We start from the raw sequence: 8,912 nt of genomic DNA, 5'->3' as shown, positions 1-8,912 counted from the left end.
GTAGTGAGGTAGTGGTGCACTGTCGGAAAGTCACGACTGAGGGAGTGTAATACTGTCAGAGGCTCAGTACTGAAGGAGTGCTGCATTGTCGGGCGGTCAGTACCGAGGGAATGTTGCAATGTCGGATGGTCAGGACTGAGGGAGTGCTGCATTGTCGGAGGGTCAGTAATGTGGGAGTTTTGAACTGTGGGGAGAGTCAGTACTGAGGGAGTGTTACACTGTCGGAGGGTCAGTACTGAGGGAGTGCTGCACTGTCGGAGAGTCAGTACGAAGGAAGTACTGCACTGTCGGAGGGTCAGTACTGAGGGAGTGCTGCACTGTCGGATAGTAAGTACTAAGGAAGTGCTGCACTGTCGGAGAGTCAGTACTGAGGGACTGGCACTCTGTTGGATGGTCAGAGCTGCGGGAGCTCAGTACTGTTGAGGATCAGTACTGAGGGAGTGCTACACTGTCGGAGGGTTAGTACTGAGGGAGTGCTGCACTGTCGGAGGGTTAGTACTGAAGGAGTGCTGCACTGTCGGAGGGTTAGTACTGAGTTAGTGCTACACTATCGGAGGCTCAGTACTGAGGGAGTTTTGCACTGTCGGAGAGTCAGTACTGAGGAAGTGTTGCACTGTCGGGTGGTCAGTACTGAGGGAGAGGCACTGTGTTGGATGGTCAGTGCTGCGGGAGCTCGGTACTGTTGGTGGGGCAGTACTGTGGGAGCGCTGTACTGTCGGAGGTGCCAACAGTAGGATACGTTAAATCGAGGGCCCATCTACCCTCTCAGGTCGATGTAAAAGTTCCCATAGCATTATTCGAAAATGTGCAGGGGAGTTCTTTCCGGTGTCCTGGCAAATATTTATCCCTCAACCAACATTACTGTAGCTGATTTTCTGGCCATTTATCTCATTGCAGTATGTGGGATGTTGCTGGGTGCCAATTGGCTGTCACGTTTCCTACATTACTACAGTGACTACACTTCACAATGTTCTTCATTGCCTGTTTTGGGATGTCCTGAGGCCTTGAAAGGCGCTATATGAAGGCAAGTTCTTTCCTTCTTTCAGACTTTTCATGAAACCTATTTCTTGCTTCAAGCTTTTGTCATCCCTCCTAATATCTCCTTCTTTCGCTTAGGGTCCATTTTTATCCTTCAGACATCGAAATTCTACACTTGAAAACCAATCTTATCCCCTCCGACACTCCATTTACTTCTCCTCCTTTTACACCCTCCTTAATCCCACTCTTTGACCAAGGTTTTCACCAGTCCTCCTGATATCTTCTTACTCCTTTTACTTCACCGTGAAACCACTTGGGAATGTTTATTAAATAAAAGGCGGACTGTGAATTATTTTTTTTGTATTCGTTCGTGGGATGTGGGCGTCGCTGGAAAGGCCAGCATTTATTGCCCATCACTAATTGCCCTTGAGAAAGTGGTGGTGAGCCGCCTTCTTGAACCGCTGCAGTCCGTGTGGTGAAAGTTCTCACTCCCACAGTGCTATTCGTTTGGGAGTTTCAGGATTTTGACCCAGCGACGATGAAGGAACGGCGATATATTTCCAAGTCGGGATGGTGTGTGACTTGGAGGGGAACGTGCAGGTGGTGTTGTTCCAATGTGCCTGCTGCTCTTGTCCTTCTAGGTGGTAGAGGTCGTGGGTTTGGGAGGTGCTGTTGAAGAAGCCTTGGCGAGTTGCTGCAGTGCATCCTGTGGATGGTACACACTGCAGCCACAGTGCGCCGATGGTGAAGGGAGTGAATGTTTAGGGTGGTGGATGGGGTGCCAATCAAGCGGGCTGCTTTATCTTGGATGGTGTCGAGCTTCTTGAGTGTTTTGGAGATGCACTCATCCAAGCAAGTGGAGAGTATTCCATCACACTCCTGACTTGTGCCTTGTAGATGGTGGAATGGCTTTGGGGAGTCAGGAGGTGAGTCACTCGACGCAGAATACCCAGCCTCTGACCTGCTCTCGTAGCCATAGTATTTATATGGCTGGTCCAGTTAAGTTTCTGGTCAATGGTGACCCCCAGGATGTTGATGGTGGGGGATTCGGCGATGGTAATGCCGTTGAATTTCAAGGAGAGGTGGTTAGACTCTCTCTTGTTGGAGATGGTCATTGCCTGGCACTTATCTGGCGCGAATGTTACTTGCCACTTATGAGCCCAAGCCTGGATGTTGTCCAGGTCTTGCTGCATGCGGGCTCGGACTGCTTCATTATTTGAGGGGTTGCGACGGGAACTGAACACTGTGCAATCTTCAGCGAACATCCCCATTTCTGACCTTATGATGGAGGGAAGGTCATTGATGAAGCAGCTGAAGATGGTTGGGCCGAGGACACTGCCCTGAGGAACTCCTGCAGCAATGTCCTGGGGCTGAGGTGATTGGCCTCCAACAACCACTACCATCTTCCTTTGTGCGAGGTATGACACCAGCCACTGGAGAGTTTTCCCCCTGACTCCCATTGACTTCAATTTTACTCGGGTTCCTTGGTGCCACACTCGGTCAAATGCTGCCTTGATGTCAAGGGCAGTCACTCTCACCTCACCTCTGGATTTCAGCTCTTTTGTCCATGTTTGGACCAAGGCTGTAATGTGGTCTGGGGCCGAGTGGTCCTGGCGGAACCCAAACTGAGCATCGGTGAGCAGGTTATTGGTGAGTAAGTGCCACTTGATAGCACTGTCGACGACACCTTCCATCACTTTGCTGATGATTGAGAGCAGACTGATCGGGCGGTAATTGGCCGGATTGGATTTGTCCTGCTCTTTGTGTATGAGATTTTTGGACTGGTATATAATGTATATCTCAGTCTGCACTAAAAGAATTGATACTCTATCTTTAAATCTCATTCTACGAGTACATTCTGAACAGATATCTAATTTCTTTCTCTGGTTTACTATCTTTCAATATTTCTCACTCTGATACTCTACCTGAGTTTTGGACTTTTGTGCAATTTGTGTCATATGATACACATTTCGAATGGATTTTGCATGTATTAAAGTCATGTGTGTGAGAGTTCTGGGCCAGTATTCAGTTTGAATCTCGGGGTACATTATTGGGATTCATTCTGTACCTTTGAATCGGGTACCATGTGTGATTTCTATCTGGTATTTAATTCGTAGCTAATGTTGCTCTATTGTGAGATTGACACAGTGCCTTTCACTCTGAGAGTGTGATTTTGGACAGGGATTTTTGTATCTTCCTGTCAGCGGGACTGAGTTAGGGGGAAATGGAACAGTGTCTGCCTCACCTACTCTGCTTGACTGTTGGATTGAAAATGTGTCTCTGGAAATTGTGATCAGTGTGGGACTGACTACTTCTGCTGTCTGAGACTGTGGAACTGATGACCTGTCTGTGTCTCTGTGCTCTGTGAGTGATAATATACTTACTGTGTGTGAGAAGGAGCTGGCTGTACTGTTCCTTCTGCCTCGGGTGGAGGAAGCATCACATTTATTCTGGATCGTTCAAGGGTTTGCCTGTAGAAAGAAAATTATCTCTTGTTACTCAGGAACATGTGAGGTAGAAAATACAGAAGTGATCAGTTTAATATCTCTGTTCATGATCATTTTGAATATCCACAAATGAAATCCAGTGATACAAACAGTGTCAGTGTCTGACTCTACTGCAGTACTGCAGCACTCAGCTTCTGCATACCAGGTGTGTTGGGCTGTTTTACAACAATTTAATGACATCCAGACACGGCCCAACCCCTGCACTGATCCATGAATGGGACTACCCGATGGGGCAGGGACCTTTGTACTGGTCAGGTTTCTAATCTCCTCTCCCATGGGACTAACCGTTCAACCGAAACCAAACAGCCGCTGTTTAAAATGTGACCTTCACATTTCTCACCTGATGCCTGCAATAGATGCTCTTTGTATAACTCCCCACATCCTTACTGTCCGGCTCTGTTTCCACTCTTCACTGTCCAATCACAATAAATAGGGTGAGGCTGGAACTAAACCAGGGCCATTCATTACTGGTTTGGGTAGAGAAAGCAGCAATGATTTTAATAGCAGGTTCTTCCCATTCTCTCTCCCTTCCCTTGGACACACCCTGTCCACACACAGCCCGAGAATGACCTCTCCCTTCCCCCCTCTCACTCCATGTTCCTGGACCAGTTCCTGATCCACTCCGCCTCTTACAAACAGCCCCCGGACTCCGCCTGAACTTCCCCCGGACCCAATGCCAATCTCTGAGCCCATCTGCGGACACGGTCCCGAAGCGATGAGCTGCTGTAACGAGGCTGCTCTTTGCTCCCTTCCCCCGGGGGGCCGTGATCTCTCCATTCCCGGCTGTTTTAAACCATCTTCTTCCGCTCACTGAGGGAATGGCGCCCACAATTCCCAATCCAAAAATCGATGGAAACTTTCCCCAATTGGATTTTTTCCGAGTCTGAGCAAAGGAAATGGGGCTGGGGGAAAGGTCAGAGGGAATGGGGTCCACAGGCAGTGCAGGAACAGGCACCAGAATGGGAAACAGATGGGATTCCACCAGTGCCTCACGCTGGAATCCAGACTGACTTTACAATCTTCAACTATTAAACTAGATGTTTCCATCCCTGCTGTTTCTCTCGGGGTCTTTTGATGGTAAAGAGCCTTTCAGAGATAAAGTGAGCGGCTGTGAAATCAGCCAATGGATTCTCTTCATTAATGGCCCCTATAATGTGTGACTGAGAGATGATTTCGCAAACCAATCCTGGAGAAACATGGGAGGAAAGTGGGAGTCGGTGTATTTGCTGGGACCGTGAAGGGTTAATATCAGGCAGCAACAGTCGCAGATTAATTTAACCGGAGTGAAACTGTAGGTCACTGAGAGTAATATCGAACAGCCCTGAGCTGTAAAACTGCAGATAGTACAACAGGCATTAGAGGGTTAAATGTGACCCATTGTTTCTGTCCCTCTCTGTACTGTCCCTGAGTGTGGGATTAATAGTGTTTCTGACCCTTGTACAATATCAGTGAGAGATGAGATTGCATCTTCTGTCTCTCCAACGCGATCTTTCTGGATAAAACGGCACTTTACCGGTCAGTCTGGAACTAATACTGTTAACGTCTGTCTGTCACTGTGTCTCACCGCTCTCTGTCTCTCTCACCGTGTCTGCCTCCCTCTCTCTCTCTGGTGCTGTATATGAAGGTGGATACTGCTATTGAGCGTGATTTGGACACAGATCGGGAGTGTAAGACTGATACTGTCTCTCTCTCTCTCTGTTGCTGGACATGAAAGTGGGATACTGTCTGATATAAAATAGAGAGAATGAGATGTCCGGGCCGGGCCTCACTGTAACTGGGGATGTGTTCAGCTCCAGTCCCAGTTCATGGTCATAATTTTTTCACAGATTCAGGGCGAGAGTCTCTGTGAGACGGTAACACTGGCGGAGAAACTCCGCGTCATAACTCAAACCACAACACATGAGATTCTCCAAATAAGCTGGAATAAGGTGATTGTAAAACGCTGAACCCGTCTGGGAGGGGATGTGTGGGGAGATAGAACAGGGAAACAGACTGAAATGGATGAGCGGAGTTGACTTGTTATTGAATGGACTGAATTTAGGCAGGAATATTAACGATTTCTCATTGTAACGGGGCTTATTTGAAAGCTTCGGGTTTTGGGAACCCTTGAATATGAAGCCCGGGTCTGTCAGGGTTTGTGCGGAGCGCTGAGGTTCGGTTCTATTATCGATAAACGGTTTGAAACTGTCGGATGGAGAGAACTGGAGATGGAGCTGGAAGATCAGAGGCCGCTCTCCGCTCTGTCACTCTGACTGTCTCCTCCCCTCCCGATTTCTCTGTTTAATCCCCCATATGGAACCAAAGCGGGTCGGTGGACTCTAAACACGGTTTACTCGTTAACAGGGCGAAAGGCGAGTCATGTTCCTGATCTCCTGGGCACCAGGCAATTCACTGTTAGTTGTTTCTGTACAGTTTTACAGTTCAGTGATTCCCCAGTGAGTTTGATGCGTTATGTAAATAATCCAACAAAATAGGACAGAAACGGAGCGAAGCGCTGAATTCCACAGATGTAGAAAGGTTAGTCGAGCAGTTCTGGTGATTCTTTACGAGCCCAGCATGGGAAGTAGTTTAAATAAATGCATAAAATCTGGTGATGTGTGGGCTGGGGTCTATAAGTCACCGTTTAAAGTACCGGACTGTGGTCACTGCCCCGACTCCAGTCCCATTAATACCTCATCTCGTCCACAACCAGACAAGAGCAGCTCAAAGCCACACTGGGAGCATGATATCAGGGTCTCCCTTCAGACAGTAACCAGCCCTTTCACAGATACAGAGGGCGGCTCTGAAAAGAGCCTTTACATCGAGTTACATTGAAACTACAGCACAGAAACAGGCCATTCGGCCCAACTAGTCTATGTCGGCGTTTATGCTGCTCATGAGCCTCCTCCTTCCTTACTTCATCTAACCCTATCGGCATATCCTTCTATTCCTTTCTCCCTCATGTGCTGATCTATCTTCCCCTTAAATGCCTCTATGTTATTTGCCTCAGCTGCTCCTCGTAGTTGCAAGTTCCACATTCTAACCACTCTCTGGGTAAAACAATTTCTCCTGAATTCCCTATTTGATTTATTAGCGACTATTTTATGTTTATTACCTGAAGTTTTGGACTCCCCACAAGTGGAAACATTTTCTCCACATCTATCCTAACAAACCCTATCATTATCTTAAAAACCTCGATCAGATCAACCCTCAGCCTTCTCTTTTCCAGTGAAACGAGACCCAGTCTGTTCAGTCTTTCCTGATCAGAATATCCTCTCATTTCTGGTATCATCCTTGTGAATCTTGTCTGCACCTTCTCCAATGCCCCTATGTCTATAATATGGAGACGAGACCTGTTCACAGTATTCCAAGTCTGGTCTAAACAAGGTTCTATACAAGTTTAACATAACTTCTTTGCTTTTCAACTCTATCCCTCTAGAAATGAATCCTAGTGTTTGATTTGTCTTTTTATGACCTGATTAACCTGGGTCGCTACTTTTAGTAATTTGTGTATCTGTACCACTAGATCCCTTTGCTCCCCTATCCCGTTTAGACTCTTATTATCCAAGCAGTGTGTGACCTCCTGATTCTTCATTCTGCAAGTTTATTAATTCCCTCTTGCATTTTGATGCATTTTTCCTTTGTATTAACTAAATCCCCCAATTTGGTGTCGTCCACAAATTTTGGAATTGTACTTCCGATTCCCGAATCCAAATCGTTAATGTAAATTGTGAAGAACAGTGGTCCCAGCAACTGGAACTCCACTTCCCACCTTTTGACAGTCTGAGTAGCGACCGTTAACCTCTATTCTCGGCTTTCAGTTTTGTAGCCAACTTACTATCCATTCTGCCACCTGACCCTGACTCCACGTGCTCTGAACTTAGCCTTGAATCTACAATGTGGTACATTATAGAAGGCCTTCGGAAAATCCAAATATATCACATCTACTTCATTAAACTTGTCTGCACTTTCTGTTCCTTCTTCAAAGATTTCAATCAGGTTGGTCCTGTCCTTTGGGTTATCAGATTAAGCCTTGGCCGGTTTACTTGCTCTTGGAGCTCACAATGCTGGTTTTCTTCGGCAGCAGCACGGCCTGGATATCAGACAACACCCTGAGCGATGGTCACCCGTCCCAGCAGCTTGTTGAGCTCCTCGTCGTTGCGGATGGCCAGCTGCAGGTGTCTGGGGATGATGCGGATCTTCTTGTTTGTCCCGGGCCGCGTTACCGGCCAGGTCGAGGATTTCAGCCGTCAGATACTCGATGCACAGCAGCCAGATAGACCGGGGCTCCGCAACCCACACGTTCACCATAGTTCCCCTTTCGCAGGAGCCTGTGAACACGGGTAACAGGGAACTGCAGTCCGCCCAGGGATGAGCGAGACTTGGCCTTGGACCGAGCTTTACCGCCGGTTTTTCCTCTTCCAGACATTTCCACAATCTCACAAACACTTTCACAAAGAATGAAGAAATCCTCCCGCACTCGCCCTTCTTCTACCTTCTGGAGGAGTATAGTGGGGGCACTTGTGATGGGTCTCTCTCAGAGTGTTTACACTGCCCCCTCGCCCTCACTGATATTCTATCTTTGAACTGCTGTAATATTGTCCGTTAGTAATATTGCTGCTCCTCCTCCTTTCCCTATTTACCTGTCCTTTCCAAAGATCTTATAGACTTGAATATTAAGCTGCCATTCCTGCCCAGTTGGTGGTCAGGTCTCTGTAATGATTTAATGGAATTATTTAACTTTACTCAATGTCTGATGTGAGCTGTGGTAAAATGTATTTCCAGCTGGTCAAGTATTGCAGGTATCGACTGTCTCTTCAGTCCGATATCAGGTGAAGAATTACTGGCTGGTGTGGAATTTCCATTGATTGGGGGTTGGCGAAATCTACTGGGCGGAAACAGGAACTGCAACAGAGCGAGAAAGGATCCGTCAGAAACCAGTGAAAATGAAGAACAAAATCCAACAGCCTGCAGTGTCTGTTCAGGGTCTGATGTTTGGGAACTATTTTATTATCGATTATTTTCAGCGATGGTGGTATAGTGGTGAGCATAGCTGCCTTCCAAGCAGTTGACCCGGGTTCGATTCCCGGCCATCGCAATTAAGTGTTCTTATTAGTTTATTTCCATCAGTAACTCTGAAGTTCACAATCGAATTTGATGCAGTTCAGTTGGATATTGTTTCCAAAACATAATCGGGTGTAATTATAGTAAAATGTTTTCAACCTTCATTTCTTTTCCCGAAAGAAGGAAAAGAGGAAAAACATGCTGGAAATACTGAGTTACCACGGGTCTAATGAGAGTGAGGAAGGGACATGATATGTTCGCCTTTATTGTAAGGGTGTTGGAATATAAGAGTAAGGAGGTCTTGCGGCAATTGTAGTATGAGGAAATATTGTGTAAAATTGGCCAATATTCGGTGGAGTTTAGAAGAATGAGAGTCGATCGCAT

General features: G+C 46.9%; 1 non-coding gene across 1 annotated transcript; it reads left to right on the top strand.

Annotated features, from left to right (window-relative positions):
• The first annotated feature begins 8,490 nt into the window (after positions 1-8,490).
• On the top strand, positions 8,491-8,562 carry trnag-ucc (transfer RNA glycine (anticodon UCC)). Its single transcript has one exon. It is a non-coding gene; the product is annotated as a tRNA-Gly (tRNA).
• Positions 8,563-8,912: the final 350 nt, after the last annotated feature.

This window comes from Heptranchias perlo, unplaced genomic scaffold (assembly GCF_035084215.1).
Source record: "Heptranchias perlo isolate sHepPer1 unplaced genomic scaffold, sHepPer1.hap1 HAP1_SCAFFOLD_55, whole genome shotgun sequence".
In the NCBI taxonomy this organism is placed as follows: Eukaryota; Metazoa; Chordata; class Chondrichthyes; order Hexanchiformes; family Hexanchidae; genus Heptranchias; species Heptranchias perlo.
This window is presented reverse-complemented; position numbering and strand designations above follow the sequence as displayed.